The following is a 23052-nucleotide window of genomic DNA, read 5'->3' on the forward strand; positions in this document are numbered from 1 at the left end:
AAATTTGATGATAAAAGTAAATTGGAAAGTCAATTAAAAGTCCTATCTGAATAATGAAAGTTTAATTTATACTTGACTGTCCCTTTAAGTGTGCAGTGTCCACATTATGTAAATTAAAGTTTTTGACATTGAATATTGCTAAGCCTCCCTTTTTTATGGTTATTTGATTTAATTAGGTACAAACTCCATATATGTTATGTCTGTTCAGTTAGAGGATGCAGTATCTATTTTTCTTTTTCTCTGTGTCTCCATTTATTTAAAGACTGCTGTTAACTTGTAACTCACAAATCAATTGAAAGCTGTTGCATTGTGTTTTTAATATGTGCTGTTTTTATACAAGTTTATATTAATAAAAAGGAGATAATGAGTAATTTAAAAAATATATGTAATTATTGCAGTTAAATGTTTTTAGAAATAATGCCACTGTAAAGTAACTGGTTAAACACATAGTCAAAGGGAGACATTTAAAATTAAACTTTCATGATTGAAGTAGAGCATGCTATTTTAATAGACTTTTCTAGTTATTTATATTTTGAGAATTAGCATCAACTGTTACTGGCCCCATATCAGCAAATCAAATTAGTTTTTTTTTTAAGGAACATGAAAGTCATAATTACATTTCCATCATTCAGATATAAATTCCACACAAAAAATAAACTTTCTATTTTACTTTTATTATGTACTTCATTCTTTTGGTATCGTTTGGTGTCCTTTGTTGAAAAGCATACCTAAGTGGGATGTGCACGTGCGTTTCTTGAACAGCATATTGCCACAGCTGTGTTGGCAATATTGATAACTTGTCCTTTGTGTAAAACCTGTATGGTAAATTATTTCTATTTTTACAATACAGTAGTGAGTAGAGAAGAGATTGTGTATCATTCTAATTGCTTAGTAACTGGCACTGTGCCACATAATTGTGTGTGTGGGTGTCAGTGAGCAGAGTACATGTGCTTTATTCTCCAGGTAATCAATACATTTCCGATGAGCTGGTGCTATAGTGCAGTGTTTCTCAACAATGGTCCTCAAGTACCCCCCAACAGGCCAGGTTTTCATTATAGCTGAATCAGTGCACAGGTGAAGTGATCAGTAACTCAGTGGTTACTAACTTGCTCTCACCCATCACCTGATTATGTCACCTGTGCACTGGTTCAGCTATCATTTAAACCTACCCTGTTGGGGTACTTGCGGCCCTCTGTACATGTTTCTCCGGCGTATCATATCTAGTGCCTCACCAGCCTCTGACCTCACTGCACGTCACTGATATATACATATACATTCCTGCAAAAAAAAAATTCACACTCAAGGTCTATAATAAAAAAAAATGTTTTACTGCCACCCAGGCTTATTTACTTATGCCGTTGCGATATTTGTAATATACAGTTTTGCCTATTTTTTTTTTCCTTTAATAACGTGCTGATTTTCAAACTCCTAACCAAGCCCCAAAGTATAACATGTACATGCGCTTTTGCATAAAAAGGAGCAAGCGGGAGCCTGTAATCTGCCTTTTCATATGTAGGGAAGGGTAAAGGGTCTGCTCTTAATGCTTTCCCAGACACTTTCACTGAGTGTCCTAGCTTAACCTCATCAACAATGCTAAACTTTGAGCTTCTAAGTAAGTTTTTAAACCGTTTTATACAGGATTTTTAGATCAATATCTATGCACATTCTTCTTTATAGTAGTGTCTATTACATGCAGTTATATAAAAATGGGTGTACACTGTCCCTTAAAATAAGGTGTGAACTCATGGGACTTTCACATGTAAAAAAATATTAAAATACAATATGTGTTGATACTAAGTGTAAAAAGGAGACGCGTATATGTATGTATAAACAATACATCTGTTTTACACAGACAGCATTTTTTTTTTTGTACAGTTGAGATATTAAATATTAATTTAAATGTACAATTAAATGGGAATGCAGGAAAATCCTTAGCTGATGATTTATATACTGAGACAATGAGATTAAATGAGGTGGCATTTTGAAATTTTGCCCTGGGAGCCAAGTTCTCTAGAAACAGCCCTGACAGGCATTAAACGGACAGTAAAAGTTAAAGCTAAACTTTCATGATTCAGAAAGAACATGCAATTTTTTTTTTTTTTAACAATTTCCAATTGACTTCTCTTATCTAATTTTGCTTTGCTCCTTTGTTATCCATTGTTGAAAAGCCTGCATAGGTTGGCCCTGAAGCAATGCACTACTGTGAGCTAGCTACTTGTCACTGTCTTACCCAATGTATTCAGCTAGGCCCCATTACTCCATCAAGAAATGATTCCAAGAGAATTAAGCAAATCTGAAAATGTTATGCTCTATCTGAAACCCAAAACGTATCTTTCATATTATGTCCCTTTTTTTTAAAGGTCTGTTTATCAACTCTGTATGTTACCTTTATAATATTTTGATGTGAAGAAGGGGCATGTTATTTCTGCAGACAGTGACAGTTTTGAAAAATACAAAACCAATAATATGTGATAACAATTTCAAGAAAAGAAAAAATATCAAAAATAATCTGACACAGACCTTTGGGAGAGCATGAGATTGTGAATGGATTAATGGAAGTAATTTACCCCAAAAATATTGCAGCCATGTATATACAGCAACTTACTATATAATTAAACTAATCTATTTCAGGATGAATAACCTTTGGATTATAATATATCTTAAAGGGACATTATACACATTTTTGTTTCTTTGCATAAATGTTTTGTAGATCTATTTATATAGACCATACTTTTTTTTTATTTTTTTTATTTATGTATAGTTTTGCTTATTTTTAAATATCATTGCTCTGATTTTCAGACTCCTAACCAAGCCCCAAAGTTTTATGAGAATACAGTCGGCTACCTACTCCAGCTTGCTCCTGTTTGTGTAAAGGGTCTTTTCATATGCAAAAGAAGGGGGGGGGGGTGGAATGGCCTTATTTCCCATTTGCAGTGGGCTTTCCAGCTACCTTTTCAACAGAGCTAAACGGAGAGCTTCTAAGTAAGTTTTTAAACAGTTTTATACTGGATTTTTTATATCCGTATCTGTGCATCTTATTCTTTATAGTAGAGTCTATTACATGCAGTTATATGAAAATGAGTGTATACTATCCCTTTAAAGGACCAGTAAACAAAGTAGATTTGCATAATCAACAAATGCAAGATAAGACAATACAAAAACATTTACTCTGAATTTCAAATGAGTAGTAGATTATTTTTTTTTAACAAATTTCAAAGTTATGTATATTTCCACTCCCGTTCTATAGTATAGTCTGTGACTTCTTGCACATGCTCAGTAGGAGCTGGTGACTCAAAGTATAAAAATAAGACAGTGCACATTTTTTTTTTTTTTTATGGAAGTAAATTGGATAGTTGTTTAAAATTACATGCTGTATCTGAATCATGAAAATTGAATTTGACCTGAGTGTCCCTTTTTAAATAGAAACTATCTTTAGATAGATTTTTTTCCTAAAAAAAATAATAATAATTTTGATTAAAAATAAAATAAATAAAAAAATCATTGTTTTTATCCATCTGCCTCTAATATCTTTTGATACCTCATATAGATACACACATGGAGCCTCTTTGCTGCTTGTTCTGCTATAGAAAGTTTAATTATTTGCAAACGGCTACTTTACCATTATTTATTTGAAATCGCTACTTCTGCCTGTTGTATCCCCACCTACACTGAAAAGTGAGTAACAAACATTTTCTCTAAATAAAAGCTATGTAAATCGGAGACAATAGCACTAATTAATCATCGAGTGTGGGGTATGAGGGAGAACGAGTTTATGCATGTGAAATAGCTGCTTGTGTTTATTCAACCCCCAGCCATAATTAGCATTTCAATACTTAACATAAATAACATTAGCAGGTCTGCTTTACTTGGAGGCTCAGCTCATTGTTATGGGCATGTCCTATGTGATAAATTTAATGAGAAAACCCCCCTCCCGGCTATTTTAAATCCAGAAATAAACAAAAAGGAACAGTTTCCCATAAATGTAATACTCAATAGTAAGTATTAAAAGTAATTTGGAACACATTAAGGGGAAGCCAATTTTATAGTACGGTGTCATAAACTAACTTTACAGTACACTGTCCCTTTAACATACATTTCTGATTGTCCACTTGGAAATTAGACCTATGTTCATTAAAAAAGTGCCCTTGGTAAGAGGAAATTGGTGTAATGTAAATATATGTATGCACCTGCTACCTTTTTTTACTTTGTGTTGATTAAAATGCTGTAATAGATATTCAAATGTACTTTATTATTGACTACTATTTTTTCTTAAAGTAAGTCATGTTTTAGAGCCCACAGTAAACAATCTAAGCACTTTGACTTTTTGTATACTCTTCTTATGATCAGCTGTTTGTTTTTTGTCTTGGACTGGAAGTCTGCCTTTTTTACTATTCAAAACTGATTGAGCTGTAACACTGAATATTTTATGAAATCTCACAACTATCTATCCTGAAATGGTTACAAGATTGAGCAATGGAAGAAGGCTAAAATACAAACAAGGAAGAAGGTTGAATTGCCCTTAAAGTGACAAACACTAAGTAAATGGTAGTTAGAATGATTCTATTCATTACAAAAATAAGCCTGAGAGCAGCACATAGATGTATTTCTTTCATGTAAGTGGCAAGAGTCCATGAGCTAGTGACGTATGGGATACACATTCCTACCAGGATGGGGCAAAGTTTCTCAAACCTCAAAATGCCTATAAATACACCTCCCACCTCACTCATACCTTGATTTTCTTCTGTGAAAGGCGTTTTGAAGCCCAATTCCTTTTTAAAGTACAGTGTTTGTATGAGGGATGTGAAGGGAGTATTGCCTGATGCCATGTTTTCATCTATGGGAAATCCTATTCTAAGGCTCTGTAAATTCGGTCATGGGGATTCATCTGCCACCTCCCTTTACAGTTCGACATTATACTCCTCTACCATTACCTCTGCTGATATGATTCAGTACTGGTTTGGCTGTCTGCCAGGGGCGTATTATGGCCTAGGCCAACAAGGCCGGTGCCTAGAGCAGCAGATTGGGGGGGGGGGGGCAGCACATCTGCCTTATTCTCTCTCTAAAAGCCAGCACACAGTACAGTGAGCGATTAAAGTGCAGGCTTTTACAGAGAAGACAAGGCACGTGCGCTGATTAAAGTCGCTCTTAATCAGCGCACGTGCCTTAAAGGTCACTCCTTTAAACTGTTGCTTCATTTAGAGACGCTGGCATTTTTGCAGTGCAAACGTTCTTGGTGAGAAACTTGCCCAGGGATATGCTTACAAGGTGATGCTGGAGGAGAAGACCTTGTGCCGATATGCTGCCTCCCCTTGTCAGCTGTGGTGAGTCTGCGAGCGCAGTGCTTATTGCAGGTCTTAGTAACTAACAGACTGGATGCGTCTGTGCACTGCTTAGATCAACTTGTGATGTCCAATCATAAACTCTCAGTGCTAATGTATGTTAGCTACTAATAGCTTTCTCTGTATTCATGTGATGTCTAATCATAAACTCTGTGCTAATATATGTTAGCTACTAATAGATAGCTCTCTCTGCATTCATAAACCCACAGAGTAAATAGTAAACAGACTGCAGTAATTGCTGTATGTTGTTTGTAAAGGGCAGTGATTGTTTCAAAGTGTATTCTTCTTTCCCTCCCTTCCTCTTCTATCTCTTCTTTCCCTTTCTTCCTCATTTCCTCCCTCAACTCCCTCCCTTCTTTCTCTCAGCTCCCTCCCTTGCTCCCTTTAACTCCTTTCTTTCCCTCCCCACTTTTTTCTCTCCCTCCCTTCTTTCTTTCCTTTCTCTCCCTTTTCTCTCCCTTTTCTTCTTTTCTCTCCCTTCACTCAGGGAGAAAATAGTATGAGATGCATGCAATTCAATCCACCTGTATGCAAGCGTTTTGCTAGCCCATTTTCTTTTGAATTGTCATGATAAAAATAAAACATTTTACACACTGACCCAAAAAAATATTACGGGGAAAAAAGGCCTAAAACCTTTTCGGGGGGGGGGGCAGCAGAATTTTGAGTGCCTAGGGCAGCACAAAACGTAAATACGCTGCTTTCTGCTATATGTGGATGGGTGTCTTCAGTTAAAGGGACAGTATACACTCATTTTCATTTAACTGCATGTAATAGACACTACTATAAAGAATAAGATGCACAGATACTGATATAAAAATCCAGTATAAAACTGTTTAAAAACTTACTTAGAAGCTGTCAGTTTGGCTCTGTTGAAAAGGTAGCTGGGAAGCCCACTGCAAGTGGCAAATAAGACACTCCCCCCCCCCCCCTCCCCCTGCTTTTGCATATGAAAAGACCCTTTACACAAACAGGAGCAAGCTGGAGAAGGTAGCTGACGGTATTCACATAAAACTTTGGGGCTTGGTTAGGAGTCTGAAAATCAGAGCTATGTTATTTAAAAATAAGCAAAACTATACATTTATTTAAAAAAAAAAAAAACATTTATGCAAAGAAAAAATTGAGCGTATAATGTCCCTTTAAGTATATATTATTTTTTAAGACACTCTCAGCTATGTTTGACACATTTTATAATTTTAAAGTTTTAATATATATTGCATATATTTGCCATGAGTCAGGTCTATGTTTATTTCCCTTTGCAGTCTAACAGATTCAGCATGGAAATTATGTTTTTGGGAGAAACTTAGTAAAACATTTTCTTCTTACCTGGGGTTCCAGCTAGTTGTAACTTCGGACTTGTTTTTTCAAATTTTCGCTGGAAAATTAGGCTCGCAATGGCGCATAATTCTTCTATTTATTGCGTCATTCTTGGCGTGAATATTTTTGATGTGGAGGTTGTGTTTGTTGTGACGGGAGTCACGTCATTTCTTGCGTCTGCCGAAATTTTTTTGCCGCAAAATCACGCTTGTTATGACGCAAGTAGTGTCGTTTCTGTTAACTTTGGCACCAAAAGTGTGTTTTTTTTTTTTTCCCCCCTCTGCATTTGCGTAACCTTTGTTTGCGTCATTATTGGTGCCAAAAATTTGTTATATTAAGTCTCTCCCTCTTTTGCTCTCATTTGTTTAGAGAGAGCTATGATGTTTGCTTTTTGATTTTATTTTCATTTAAGTTTTTTAGCATAAGCATTTTTTCCCATTCCTGAAACTGCTATATTGAGGAAATTGGATATTTTGTTTAAATGTTGTTGTTTCTTTTTTTTTGTTACATTTTGCAAGATGTCTCAAACTGATCCTGCCTCTGATGTTACTGGAGGAACTAAGCTGCCTGTATTTCTTCCAAAGTTAAAGCTAAACCCATTTTCTCTTGTAAGGTGTATCCAGTCCACGGGTTCATTCTTTACTTGTGGGATATTCTCCTTCCTAACAGGAAGTGGCAAAGAGAGCACACAGCAGAGCTCTCCATATAGCTCCCCCTCTAGCTCCACCCCCCAGTCATTCTCTTTGCCGGCTCTAAGCAATAGGGTCCCTCTCGGAAGGGTAAAGTGAATGTGGTGTTAGATTTGTAGTTTTTTGTTCTACAAGCAAAAGTTTGTTATTTTAAATGGTACCGGTTTGTACTATTTACTCTCTAGCAGAAAAGAGATGAAGATTTTTGCAGGGAGGAAGATGATTTTAGCATGTTGTAACTAAAATCCACTGCTGTTCCCACACAGGACTGAGGAGTACAAGAAAACTTCAGTTGGGGGGAACGGTTTGCAGGTTAGGCTGCAATAAGGTATGTTCAGTCATTTATTTCTAGACAAGACTGTGATAATGCTAGAAAAGGACTGATAAGATCCCCATGAGGGAAGGGTAAGCTTTATTCAGAGACGAAGTATGGAATTGCAAGCTTACATAACAGGGCTAATTTATGCTGGTTGACACTTTTTTATGGCAAACGGTTTTTACTGATAAATATCATTTTTTGAGACACTTTGAAGATTCCTTTGGGTTCCTTTCAGGGGTTGTTACCCACATGGCTGTTTTTATAACACTTGGGAGTGTTTCTTTAGGCCTCACAGCACCGGAGTAAGGTGGGAGGGCCTAATTTTGCGCCTCAGATGCGCAGTTAGATTGACTAGATCTTCAGGCTCTTTCACATGGAGGGTCCTGCTGCAGTTTGAGGGCCTATAAGAAGCTTTTTTCCCCACAAATCTGGTTCCTAAGGGCAGGTAGGGCCACAGCAGAGCTGTGGCAAGGTGCTGAAGTCTTTTTAACTGGTTGTTAGCTTGCTATTGATCCGGTTTGGGCATTAAGGGGTTAATCGTTTTTCTTGCTAGTTGTGCAATCTTACCAATGCTTTAGGTACATACTGTGAAAATTTCGAAAAGTTTGCTGCATTTTTCACTGTTTTGGAAAATTGTGTGCCTTTTATCTCTTAAAGGCACAGTAACGTTTTTTGCAAAGTGTGTTTTTACTTGATTAAAGGGATTTCTGAGCCTGTTTGTCTTACTACTAGTCTGTTAAACATGTCTGACACTAAGGAAAATCCTTGTTCAATGTGTTTAGAAGCCATGGTGGAACCCCCTCTCAGAATGTGTCCCACTTGTACTGATATGTCTATACACTTTAAAGATCATATTGTTGCACTTAAAAATGTGGCCCAAGATGATTCTCAGACAGAAGGTAATGAGGTTAGCCCGTTAACCTCTCCCCAAGTGTCACAACCAGTTACGCCCGCTCAAGCGACGCCTAGTATTTCTAGCGCGTCTAACTCTTTTACCTTACAAGACTTGGCGGCAGTTATGGATAATACCCTCTGTGTTTCTATCTAAACTGCCCTTGTTACCTGCAAAGCGTGATTGCTCTGTTTTAAGAACAGATTATGAGCATTCTGACGCTTTAGTAGCCGTATCCGATATACACTCACAACGCTCTGAAATGGGGGCGAGGGATGTGCTGTCTGAGGGGGAAATTTCCGAGTCGGGAAAGGTTGCACCTCAGGCAGACTCGGATACGTTGGCTTTTAAATTTAAACTAGAACACCTCCGCTTATTGCTCAGGGAGGTCTTAGTTACTCTGGATGACTGCGACCCTTTGGTGGTTCTAGAGAAATTGTGTAAAATGGACAAGTACCTAGAAGTTCCTGTTTACACTGATGTGTTCCCGGTCCCTAAGAGGATTGCGGATATAGTAACTAGGGAGTGGGATAGACCAGGTATTCCATTTTGTTCCCCCTCCTGTTTTTAAGAAAATGTTCCCCATATCTGACACCACGCGGGACTCGTGGCAGACGGTCCCTAAGGTGGAGGGGGCTGTTTCTTCACTTGCTAAACGCACAACCAAATCAATTGAGGACAGTTGTGCTTTTAAAGACCCTATGGATAAAAAATTAGAGGGTTTACTTAAGAAAATATTTGTTCATCAAGGTTTTCTTCTCCAACCTATAGCGTGCATTGTTCCTGTAACTACTGCAGCTGCTTTCTGGTTCGAGGCGCTGGAAGATGCGCTCCAGACGGAGACCTCATATGAGGACATTATGGACAGAATTAAGGCTCTTAAGCTAGCTAATTCTTTTATCACAGATGCCGCTTTCCAACTAGCTAAGTTAGCGGCAAAAAATTCAGGTTTCGCCATTTTAGCGCGCAGGGCGTTATGGCTAAAGTCCTGGTCGGCCGATGTGTCGTCAAAATACAAACTGTTGAACATCCCTTTCAAAGGAAAGACCCTCTTTGGGCCTGAATTGAAAGAGATTATTTCAGAAATCACTGGGGGAAAAGGCCATGCTCTCCCCCAGGACAAGTCCTTCAAGACGAAGAACAAACAAAATTAATTTTCGTTCCTTTCGGAATTTCAGGAGCGGTCTCGCTTCATCCTCCCCTGCTGCAAAGCAAGAGGGTAATACTTCACAACCCAGGGCAGCCTGGAAACCTTACCAGGGCTGGAACAAGGGTTAACAGGCCAAGAAGCCTGCAGCTGCCTCCAAGACAGCATGGTGGGGTAGCCCCAGATCCGGGACCGGATCTAGTAGGCAGCAGACTCTCTCTCTTCGCTCAGGCCTGGGCAAGAGATGTACACGATCCTTGGGCATTAGAGATTGTATCCCAGGGATATCTTCTAGAATTCAAGGACTCCCCTCCAAGGGGAAAGTTCCACATTTCTCGTCTGTCTACAGGCCAGAAAAAGAAAGAGGCGTTCTTACGCTGTGTAGAAGACCTACATACAATGGGAGTGATCCACCCAGTTCCAATTGTGGAACAAGGGCTGGGTTTTTACTCAAACCGGTTTGTGGTTCCCAAAAAAGAAGGAACTTTCAGACCAATCCTGGATCTCAAAATTCTAAACAAATTCCTCAGAGTCCCATCATTCAAGATGGAGACTATTCGGACAATCTTACCAATGATCCAGGAGGGTCAATATGACTACCGTGGATCTAAAGGATGCGTATCTGCACATTCCTATCCACAAAGATCATCACCAGTTTCTCAGGTTCGCCTTTCTGGACAAGCATTATCAGTTTGTGGCTCTTCCTTTTGGGTTGGCCACTGCTCCCAGAATTTTCACAAAGGTGCTAGGGTCCCTTCTGGCGGTTCTAAGACCGCGGGGCATAGCAGTGGCGCCTTACCTAGACGACATCTTAATTCAGGCATCGACTTTCCAAAGAGCCAAGTCTCACACGGAAATTGTATTGGCCTTTCTGAGGTCTCACGGGTGGAAGGTGAACATCAAAAAGAGTTCTCTCTCCCCCCCTCACAAGAGTTCCATTCCTAGGAACCCTAATAGACTCGGTAGAAATGAAAATATTTCTGACGGAGGTCAGAAAGTTAAAACTCTTAACTACTTGCCGAGCTCTTCATTCCATTCTTTGGCCGTCTGTAGCTCAGTGCATGGAGACAATCGAACTAATGGTAGCGGCAATGGACATAGTCCCTTTTGCACGGATACACCTCAGACCACTGCAACTATGCATGCTCAAACAGTGGAATGGGAATTATGCAGATTTGTCTCCTCAAATACATTTGGACCAGGGATTCTCTTCTCTGGTGGTTGTTTCAGGATCACCTGTCTCAGGGAATGTGTTTCCGCAGACCAGAGTGGATCATCGTAACGACCGACGCCATGCTGTTGGGCTGGGGTGCAGTCTGGGGCTCCCTGAAAGCTGAGGGCTTATGGTCTCTGGAAGAAGCTCTTCTCCCGATAAACATTCTGGAACTGAGGGCGATATTCAACGCTCTCCAGGCATGGCCTCAGCTAGCTGCGGCCAAATTCATCAGATTTCAGTCGGACAACATCACGACTGTAGCTTACATCAACCATCAAGGAGGAACAAGGAGTCTCCTAGCAATGATGGAAGTAACCAAAATAATCAGGTGGGCGGAGGATCACTCTTGCCACCTCTCAGCAATTCACATCCCAGGAGTAGACAACTGGGAGGCGGATTTTCTAAGTCGTCAGACTTTTCATCCGGGGGAGTGGGAACTCCACCCGGAGGTTTTTGCCCAGCTGACTCAGCTATGGGGCACTCCAGAATTGGATCTGATGGCGTCCCGTCAGAATGCCAAACTTCCTCTTTATGGGTCCAGGTCCCGGGATCCCCAGGCGGTGTTGATAGATGCTCTAGCAGCGCCTTGGTCCTTCAATCTGGCCTATGTGTTTCCACCGTTTCCTCTCCTTCCTCGTCTGGTTGCCAGAATCAAGCAGGAGAGGGCGTCGGTGATTCTAATAGCGCCTGCGTGGCCACGCAGGACCTGGTATGCAGACCTAGTGGACACGTCATCCATTCCACCTTGGACTCTGCCAATGAGGCAGGACCTTCTACTTCAAGGTCCTTTCAAACATCCAAATCTAATTTCTCTTCGTCTGACTCCTTCGAGATTGAACGCCTAATTCTATCTAAGCGTGGTTTCTCTGAGTCGGTTATCGATACCCTGATTCAGGCTAGAAGGCCTGTCGCCAGGAAAATCTACCATAAGATTTGGCGAAAATATCTTTGTTGGTGCGGATCCAAGGGCTACTCATGGAGTAAGATTAGGATTCCCAGGATATTGTCTTTTCTCCAAGATGGATTGGAGAAAGGATTGTCAGCTAGTTCCTTAAAAGGACAGATATCTGCTTTGTCTATTTTACACAAACGTCTGGTGGAGGTACCAGACGTTCAAACGTTTACTCAGGCTTTAGTCAGAATCAAGCCTGTTTATAGACCTGTGGCTCCGCCATGGAGTCTGAATTTAGTTCTTTCAGTTCTGCAAGGGGTCCCGTTTGAACCTTTACATTTCATAGATATTAAACTTTTATCTTGGAAAGTTTCGTTTTTGGTAGCTATCTCTTCTGCTCGAAGAGTTTCAGAGTTATCTGCTTTACAGTGTGACTCACCTTACTTGGTGTTCCATGCAGATAAGGTAGTTTTGCGTACCAAACCTGGTTTTCTTCCTAAGGTTGTGTCTAATAAAAATATTAACCATGAAATTGTTGTTCCTTCTCTGTGTCCTAATCCTTCTTCGAAGAAGGAACGTCTGTTACACAATCTTGATGTGGTTCGTGCTTTAAAGTTCTATTTACAAGCAACTAAGGATTTCAGACAAACAACTAAATTGTTTATCTATTCTGGTAAGAGGAGAGGTCAGAAGGCGACTGCTACCTCCTTTCCTTTTGGCTGAAAAGCATCATCCGTCTGGCCTATGAGACTGCTGGCCAGCAGCCTCCTGAAACAATTACTGCTCATTCTACCAGAGCAGTGGCTTCCACATGGGCTTTTAAAAATGAGGCTTCTGTTGAACAGATTTGTAAGGCAGCGACTTGGTCTTCGCTGCATACTTTTTCCAATTTTTACAAATTCGATACCTTTGCTTCTTCAGAGGCTATTTTTGGGAGACAGGTTTTGCAAGCAGTGGTGCCTTCCGTTTAAGGTACCTGTCTTGTTCCCTCCCTTCATCCGTGTCCTAAAGCTTTGGTATTGGTATCCCACAAGTAAAGCATGAACTCGTGGACTGGATACACCTTACAAGAGAAAACAGAATTTATGCTTACCTGATAAATTACTTTCTCTTGTGCTGTATCCAGTCCACGGCCCGCCCTGTCATTTTAAGACAGGTGGTTTTTATTTTTAAACTACAGTCACCACTGCACCCTATGGTTTCTCCTTTTTCTTCCTAACCTTCGGTCGAATGACTGGGGGGTGGAGCTAGAGGGGGAGCTATATAGACAGCTCTGCTGTGTGCTCTCTTTGCCACTTCCTGTTAGGAAGGAGAATATCCCACAAGTAAAGGATGAGCCCGTGGACTGGATACACCACAAGAGAAAGTAATTTATCAGGTAAGCATAAATTCTGTTTTTTTTCTTTCATGATTCAGATAGAGCATGAGATTTTAAGCAACTTTCTAATTCACTACTATTATCAATTCTTCTTTGTTCTCATGCTATCTTGATTTAAAAAAGCAGTACTGTAAGCTTTAAAGCTGGACCATTTCTTTCATGTAATTAGCAAGAGTCCATGAGCTAGTGACGTATGGGATATACATTCCTACCAGGAGGGGCAAAGTTTCCCAAACCTTAAAATGCCTATAAATACACCCCTCACCACACCCACAATTCAGTTTTACAAACTTTGCCTCCTATGGAGGTGGTGAAGTAAGTTTGTACTAGATTCTACGTTGATATGCGCTCCGCAGCAAGTTGGGGCCCGGTTTTCCTCTCAGCTGCAGTGAATGTCAGAGGGATGTGAGGAGAGTATTGCCTATTTGAATTCAATTATCTCCTTCTACGGGGTCTATTTCATAGGTTCTCTGTTATCGGTCGTGGAGATTCATCTCTTACCTCCCTTTTCAGATCGACGATATACTCTTATATATACCATTACCTCTGCTGATTTTCGTTTCAGTACTGGTTTGGCTTTCTACAAACATGTAGATGAGTGTCCTGGGGTAAGTAAGTTTTATTTTCTGTGACACTCTAAGCTATGGTTGGGCACTTTAAAAAAGTTCTAAATATATGTATTCAAACATTTATTTGCCTTGACTCAGGATGTTCAACATTCCTTTTTTTCAGACAGTCAGTTTCATATTTGGGATAATGCATTTGAACCAATCATTTTTTCTTACCTTAAAAAATTTGACTTTTTCCCTGTGGGCTGTTAGGCTCGCGGGGGCTGAAAATGCTTCATTTTATTGCGTCATTCTTGGCGCGGACTTTTTTGGCGCAAAAAATCTTTTCTTTTTCCGGCGTCATACGTGTCGCCGGAAGTTGCGTCATTTTTTTGACGTTCTTTTGCGCCAAAAATGTCGGCGTTCCGGATGTGGCGTCATTTTTGGCGCCAAAAGCATTTAGGCGCCAAATAATGTGGGCGTCTTATTTGGCGCTAAAAAAATATGGGCGTCGCTTTTGTCTCCACATTATTTAAGTCTCATTATTTATTGCTTCTGGTTGCTAGAAGCTTGTTCACTGGCATTTTTTTTCCCATTCCTGAAACTGTCATTTAAGGAATTTGATCAATTTTGCTTTATATGTTGTTTTTTCTTTTACATATTGCAAGATGTTCCACGTTGCAACTGAGTCAGAAGATACTTCAGGAAAATTACTGCCCGGTGCTGGAGCTACCAAGCTAAGTGTATCTGCTATAAATTTTTGGTATCTGTTTCTCCAGCTGTTGTTTGTATTGCATGTCATGACAAACTTATTAATGCAGATAAAATTTCCTTTAGTACTGTTACATTACCTGTTGCTGTTCCGTCAACATCTAATTTTCAGAGTGTTCCTGATCACATAAGAGATTTTATTTTTTAAATCCATTAAGAAGGCTATGTCTGTTATTTCTCCTTCTAGTTTACATAAAAGTCTTTTAAAACTTCTCTTTTTTTCAGATGAATTTTTAAATGAACATCATCATTCTGATACTGATAATGGTTCTTCTGGTTCAGAGGTTTCTGTCTCAGAGGTTGATGCTGATAAATCTTTGTATTTGTTCAAGATGGAATTTATTCGTTCTTTATTTTAAGAAGTATTAATTGCATTAGAAATAGAGGATTCTGGTCCTCTTGATACTAAATCTAAACGTTTAAATAAGGTTTTTAAATCTCCTGTAGTTATTCCAGAAGTGTTTAATCTCCCTGATGCTATTTCTGAAGTAATTTCCAGGGAATGGAATAATTTGGGTAATTCTTTTACTCCTTCTAAACGTTTAAGCAATTATATCCTGTGCCATCTGACAGATTAGAGTTTTTTGGGACAAAATCCCTAAGGTTATGGGGTTGTCTCTACTCCTGCTAAATGTACTACTAATCCTACGGCAGATAGTACTTCATTTATGGATCCTTTAGATAGGAAAATTGAATCCTTTCTAAGAAAAGCTTACTTATGTTCAGGTAATCTTCTTAGACCTGCTATATTTTTAGTGGATGTTGCTGCAGCTTCAACTTTTTGGTTAAGAAGCTTTAGCGCAACAAGTCACAGATCATAATTTTATAGCATTATTATTATTCTATAACATGCTAATAATTTTATTGGTGATACCATCTTTTGATGTCATTAGAGTTGATGTCCGGTATATGTCTCTAGCTATTTTAACTAGAAAAGCTTTATGGATTAAACTTGGAATGCTGATATGTCTTCTAAGTCAACTTTGCTTTCCCTTTCTTTCCAGGGTAATAAATTATTATCTCAACTGTTAGGAGCGGTATCAGTTTGGAAACTATTTCCAGTTTGGAATATATCCAAGCCTTATAGAAACCTATAGCCAGCTCCTAAGTACCCATGTAGGTGCGGCCCTTATTCCAGCTCAGCTGGTATGGGGCAGATTACGTTTTCTTCAAAGAAATTTGGATCAATTCCGTTCTCAATCTCTGGTTTCAGAACATTGTTTCAGAAAGGTACAGAATTGGCTTCAAGTTAAGGCCTCCTGCTAAGAGATTTTTTTCTTTCCTGTGTCCCAGTTAACACAGCAAAGGCTCAGCATTTCTGAAATGTGTTTCAGATCTAGAGTTGGCTGGAGTAATTATGCCAGTTCCAGTTCTGGAACAGGGGCTGGGGTTTTATTTTATCTCTTCATTGTACCTAAGAAGGTCAATTCCTTCAGACCAGTTCCGGATCTATCAATATTGAATCGTTATGTAAGGATACCAACATTCAAGATGGTTACTGTAGGACTATCCTGCCTTTTGTTTAGCAAGGGCATTATATGTCTACAATAGATTTACAGGATGTGTATCTGCATATTCCGATTCATCCAGATCACTTTTAGTGTCTGAGATTCTCTTTTTAGACGAGCATTACCAGTTTTGTGGCTCTACCGTTTGGCCTAGCCTCAGTTCCAAGAATTTTTTTCAAAGGTTCTCGGTGCCCTTCTTTCTGTAATCAGAGAACAGGGTTTTGGTATTTCCTTATTTGGACGATATCTTGGTACTTGCTCAGTCTTCTCATTTTCGAAGATTCTCATACGAATTGACTTGTGGTGTTTCTTCAAGTTCATGGTTGGAGGATCAATTTACCAATCAGTTCATTGATTCCTCAGACAAGGGTAACCTTTTTAGGTTTCTAGATAGATTCAGTGTCTATGACTCTGTCCTTGTCAGACAAGAGAAGTTTAACATTGATATCAGCTTGTCAAAACCTTCAGTCACAATCATTCCCTTTGGTAGCCTTATGCATGGAAATTTTAGGTCTTAGGACTGCCGCATCAGATGCGATCTCCTTTGCTCGTTTTCACATGCAACCTCTTCAGCTCTGTATGCTGAACCAATGGTGCAGGGATTACTCAAAGATATCTCAATTAATATCTTTAAACCGATTATACGACACTCTGACATGGTGGACAGATCACCATCGTTTAGTTCAGGGGGCTTCTTTGTTCTTCCGACCTGGACTATGATCTCAACAGATGCAATTCTTACAGGTTGGGGAGCTGTGTGGGGGTATCTGACAGCACAAGGGGTTTGGGAATCTCAGGAGGTAAGATTTCCGATCAATATTTTGGAACTCCGTGCAATTTTCAGAGCTCTTCAGTCTTGGTCTCTTCTGAAGAGAGAGTTGTTCATTTGTTTTCAGACAGACAATGTCACAACTGTGGCATACATCAATCATCAAGGAGGGACTCACAGTCCTCTGGCTATGAAAGAAGTATCTCGAATTTTGGTTTGGGCGGAATCCAGCTCCTGTCTAATCTCTGCGGTTCTTATCCCAGGTATGGACAATTGGAAAGCGGATTATCTCAGTCGCCAAACGTTGCACCTGGGCGAATGGTCTCTTCACCCAGAGGTATTTCCTCAGATTGTTCAAATGTGGGAACTCCCAGAAATAGATCTGATGGCTTCTCATCTAAACAAGAAACTTCCCTGGTATCTGTCCGGATCCCGGGATCCTCGGGCGGAGGCAGTGGATGCATTATCTCTTCCTTACAAGTGTCATCCTGCCTATATCTTTCCGCCTCTAGTTCTTTTTCCAAGGGTATTTTCCAATATTCTAAAGGAATGCTCGTTTGTCCTGCTGGTAGCTCCAGCATGGTCTCACAGGTTTTGGTATGCGGATCTTGTCCGGATGGCCTCTTGCCAGCTGTGGACTCTTCCGTTAAGACCAGTCTTTTTGTCTCAAGGTTCTTTTTTCCATCAGGATCTCATTACCTTAATTTTAAGGTATGGAGTTTGAACGCTTGATTCTTGGTCAAAGAGGTTTCTCTGACTCTGTGATTGATACTATGTGACAGGCTCGTAAATCTGTATCTAGAGAGATATATTATAGAGTCTGGAAGACTTATATTTCTTGGTGTCTTTCTCATCTTTTTTCTTGGCATTCTTTTTGAATACCGAGAATTTTACAGTTTCTTCAGGATGGTTTAGATAAAGGTTTGTCCGCAAGTTCCTTGAAAGACAAATCTCTGCTCTTTCTGTTCTTTTTCACAGAAGGATTGCTAATCTTCCTGATATTCATTGTTTTGTACAAGCTTTGGTTCGTATAAAACCTGTCATTAAGTCAATTTCTCCTCCTTGGAGTTTGAATTTGGTTCTGGGGGCTCTTCAAGCTCCTCCTTTTGAACCCATGCATTCTTTGGTCGTTATATTACTTTCTTGGAAAGTTTTGTTTCTTTGGCCATCTCTTCTGCCAGAAGAGTCTCTGAATTATCTACTCTTTTTTGTGAGTCTCCTTTTCTGATTTTGCATCAGGATAAGGCGGTACTGCGAACTTCTTTTGAATTTTTTCCCTAAGGTTGTGAATTCTAACAACATTAGTAGAGAAATTGTGGTTCCTTCATTATGTCCTAATCCTATGAATTCTAAGGAGAAATCATTGCTTTCTTTGGATGCTGTTAGAGCTTTGTAATATTATGTTGAAGCTACTAAGTCTTTCCGAAAGACTTCTAGTCTATTTGTCATCTTTTCCGGTTCTAGAAAAGGCCAGAAAGCTTCTGCCATTTCTTTGGCATCTTGGTTGAAATCTTTAATTCATCTTGCCTATGTTGAGTCGGGTAACACTCCGCCTCAAAGGATTACAGCTCATTCTACTAGGCCAGTTTCTACTTCCTGGGCGTTTAGGAATGAAGCTTCGGTTGATCAAAGATTTGCAAAGCAGCAACTTGGTCCTCTTTGCATACTTTTACTGAATTCTACCATTTTGATGTGTTTTCTTCTTCTGAAGCAGTTTTTGGTAGAAACGTATTTCAGGCAGTGGTTTCAGTTTGAATCTTCTGCTTATGTTTTTTCATTAACATTTTATTCTGGGTGTGGATTATTTTCAGCAGGAATTGGCTGTCTTTATTTTATCCCTCCCTCTCTAGTGACTCTTGCGTGGAAAGATCCACATCTTGGGTAATCATTATCCCATACGTCACTAGCTCATGGACTCTTGCTAATTACATGAAAGAAAACATAATTTATGTAAGAACTTACCTGATAAATTCATTTCTTTCATATTAGCAAGAGTCCATGAGGCCCGCCCTTTTTTGTGGTGGTTTTGATTTTTTTGTATAAAGCACAATTATTCCAATTCCTTATTTTATATGCTTTCGCACTTTTTTCTTATCACCCCACTTCTTGGCTATTCGTTAAACTGAATTGTGGGTGTGGTGAGGGGTGTATTTATAGGCATTTTAAGGTTTGGGAAACTTTGCCCCTCCTGGTAGGAATGTATATCCCATACGTCACTAGCTCATGGACTCTTGCTAATATGAAAGAAATGAATTTATCAGGTAAGTTCTTACATAAATTATGTTTTTTTGTTCAGCATCTGGGTAGCACTTGCCGATTTGTGGCTAAATGTAGAAAAGCAAGCGCTATCAAGGTGCTGAACTAAAAATGGGCCTGCTCCTAACCTTTCATTACTGCTTTTTCAATTCAAGATAGCAAGAGAACAAAGAAAAATTGATAATAGGAGTAAATTAGAAAGTTGCTTAAAATTGCATGCTCTATCTGAATCATGAAAGAAACAATTTGGGGTTAGCATCCCTTTAAGTGTGTGTATTGTTTAATTAGCCGATTTTATTTGTTCAGCTCAAATATGTGGCACTTGTTATGTTTTATTATTTCATACTGATAATGTTTCTATAGTACAAATATATTTACTGTTAAACCTTCACAGTCTAATGTACATGCTATGACTGTAGATATAAAGAATTATATTGCTACAGACATAGAGAAGGCTATGACTGCTATTCCGCCTTCAAATTTTAACGTAAACGATCTCTCCTAACTTCTCATAAATCTAATGAAGTTTGTACTGATCAACAGCATACTGAAGTATTTCTGCTGATGTGGGTTTCTCTGTCTCAGATGATCCTATTTCAGAGACTGATATTGATAAATCAACCTTTCTATTGAATGTATTCATTCTTTATTAAGGATGGATTGTTTACTTTGAGTATTGAGGAATCTAGTCCTTTTGATAACAAGAATAGCAAAAGTTTGAATTCTGTTTTTTTTTATTTTTTTTATGTTAAGCTTCTGAGGTTACTCGAAGTTTTTCTTATTCCAGAAGTCATCTATCATATGTTTAGTAAGGAATCTAAACTTAGTGCTTCTTTTTACCTTTCTTCTAGGTTGAAAAAGCTATATCCTTTACCTATGGCTAATTTAGAGTTTTTGGGTAAAAGTCTCTAAGGTGGGGCTATTTCTTCTCTTGCTGAACGTACTTCTATCCTATGGAAGATATTTCTTCTTTTAAGGATCCTTTAGATAGGAAGTTTGTTTCCCATCTTAGAGAAGCACATTTACATATTGGCTATATTTTTAAACCTTCAGAGACAAAAGAGCAGCTGTCCCTTAGTACACCCATACAAATTGAGGTGAGGCGGAGGAAATCGTCACAAATACTGTATAACAATTCTTGATTATGCTTTAAACTCAAATGTTGCCAATGTTTGCAATCATTCCCATGATAAACATCATAAAGCACTTACGATTTTGAGGCATCACAAACTGACGATCACATAAAGTATTCACTTTCCATTCAGAGCCGGGCTCCACAGAAAGCGCTTTCAGCGTCTCACCTGACCTTTACAGCTTGCTGTTCCTCGACACAGCCTGACAGCTGATTGCGTGCTGACTCTCCTCGAACACAACTTCATGCGCCCTGTGGGTATCCTTGTTGAGCGAACATGTCAGATAAACGAAAATCACCCAGACCGGCTCCATTGTAAGTGTGTAAAAGGGTAATCTTTATTAACAAAAATTTAAAACAACAAAAAGACCACTAGCAAGTGAACCTTCCATACTAAAATCAGAGGCTACGACCTCGGCCCTAATGACGTCACTGACGCGTTTCAGGTAAACCCTGTAATCATAGTTAACATCACTGTGCCAATAGGATACTTTTAAAGAAACAGGTGCATGCCTAATTAATGTATACGTGTATACAGCCTGGACTTAATTATATTACAAGAATTGAACATACAAACAGCGTGAATTTATCATCAAAAATAAAGCTATACAACAAAACCTGTTAACATGTTTAACAAAAAATGAGAATGTACATATATGTATAGCTTACAGGCTCTCTCACTGGGTAATAATTAACAACACATAAATGTATTCAGGACATATAGGCTGAAAATTGTAAGTAAATCTAAAGCTTCCACGCTTCCTTACTAAACAGCGCTATTATTTATGATTGAATATAATACTCTAGTTTATAGCGCTATCACTGAATATATAAATAATACATTTTGTTGAGGTTCCCTAGTGCTCTCTTTGCCTCCTATATATTTTATTTCGCTGCTTATATGTTTGATATACAAAAAATCGAACTGGACTAATGAAAAGTATTAGAAAAAACTGATGTGTCAAAACTCTCTATCCTCCGATGATAAGTTAATTAAATGTAATTAAGACATAGTATAGCCATATAGTATATAGCTTTAGATTGAGCTTTCAATAAAAAACAACCTCCTGTATAGTATTACATACTTATACCTAATATACCTCTGTTACCTTTTATATCAATCAAACCTCCAGTTACCAAAACTAGAAAACCAAATTCTGGCAACCTCACTGGGCTAAATTAAATAAAAGATAATAAATAACAATACATTTTATTGCCAAATACCATCTGTTAAGCAATATATTGATACAAAACGTAGATATTGTAAGAACCGAAAATATCTTACTATTCCCAATGATTTATTAAATCAAACATGGAATTGAATCCTTTAGGGATTCTAGTTTGCAACGTAAAGATCCAGAATGCCTCTCTACGGTACAATAGTTTTGTCCTATCTCCTCCCCTCTTTGGGGATAGTACTCTCTCAATGGTCTTCCATCTAAAGGAATCTACATTTCCATTGTGATACTTTATAAAATGGAGGGCTAGTGCTGAACTCTCTTTCTCATTCTCTATATTATTGAGGTGCTCTCTAATCCTCGACCTCACGTCCCTTGTCGTGAGGCCTACATACTGTTTTTTGCAGCAATTACATTCAGCAAGATAAACCACAAAATTCATGGAACAGTTGATGCATTGTGATGTTGTGTATTCTTTATTGGTGGCATAGGAAATAAATGTATCTGTCACTTCTACAAAGTCACATGCTTTGCATCAACTTTTACCACATTTATAGGTTCCCTTGTGTCTCAACTATGAACTTCCTGGGCCCGTATTAACTTGTGGTAGTTGAGTGGGCGAAAGAATATTACCTATAGTTTTTGCTTGTCTATATGAGAATCTGCATCCTTCATTAATAAACGGTTTTAATTTATTATCTGCTAGAAGAATTGGTAGATGTTTTCTTACTATCCTGCAGACAGTCGAATATTGGTTACTGTAGTTTGTTACAAAGGTTGTCTTGTTATCCTCTAAGCCTACTTTTTTCAAAAGTATGTAATACTATACAGGAGGCTGTTTTTTGTTTATTGCAAGCTCAATCTAAATCTATATACTATATGGCTATACCATGTCTTGATTACATTTAAATAACTTCTCATCGGAGGATAGAGTGTTGACACATCAGTTTTTTTCTAATACCTTTCATTAGTCCAGTTCGATTTTTTTTTTTTTTTTTTTAGTACATCAAACATATAAGCAGCAAAATAAAACTAATATATAGGAGGCAAAGAGAGCACTAGGGAACTTCAACAAATGTATTATTTATATATTCAGTGATAGCGCTATAAACTAGAGTATTATATTCATTCATAAATAATAGCGCTGTTTAGTAAGGAAGCGTTATATTTACTTACAATTTTCAGTCTATTTATCCTGAATACGTTTATGTGTTGTTAATTATTACCCAGTGAGAGAGCCTGTAAGCTATACATATATGTATATTCTCATTTTTGGTTAAACATGTTAACCGGTTTTGTTGTATACCTTTATTTTTGATGATAAATTCACGCTGTTTGTATGTTCAATTTTTGTAATGTAATTAAGTACAGGCTGTATACATGTATACATTAATTAGGCATGCACCTGTATCTTTCTTTAAAAGTATCCTATTGGCACAGTGATGTTAACTATGATTACGGGGTTTACCTGAAACGCGTCAGTGACGTCATTAGGGCCGAGGTCGTAGCCTCTGATTTTAGTATGGCAGGTTCACTTACTAGTGGTCTTTTTGTCGTTTTAAATTTTTGGAAATAAAATATTACCCTTTTACACACTTGCATTGGAGCCGGTCTGGGTGATTTTCGTTTATCCTATATTTTTAAACCTGCCATTTCTATGGTGGCTATTGCTGCTGTTTCAACTTTTTGGTTGGACAGTTTAGT

The 23052-nt window shown here is 38.5% G+C and overlaps 1 protein-coding gene across 1 annotated transcript in view; it reads left to right on the forward strand.

Annotated features, from left to right (window-relative positions):
• USP12 (ubiquitin specific peptidase 12) overlaps nt 1–23052 on the forward strand; it is a 353283-nt gene that overhangs the window by 11011 nt on the left and 319220 nt on the right. The window lies entirely within an intron of this gene.

Source organism: Bombina bombina, chromosome 3 (genome assembly GCF_027579735.1).
Source record: "Bombina bombina isolate aBomBom1 chromosome 3, aBomBom1.pri, whole genome shotgun sequence".
NCBI lineage: Eukaryota > Metazoa > Chordata > Amphibia > Anura > Bombinatoridae > Bombina > Bombina bombina.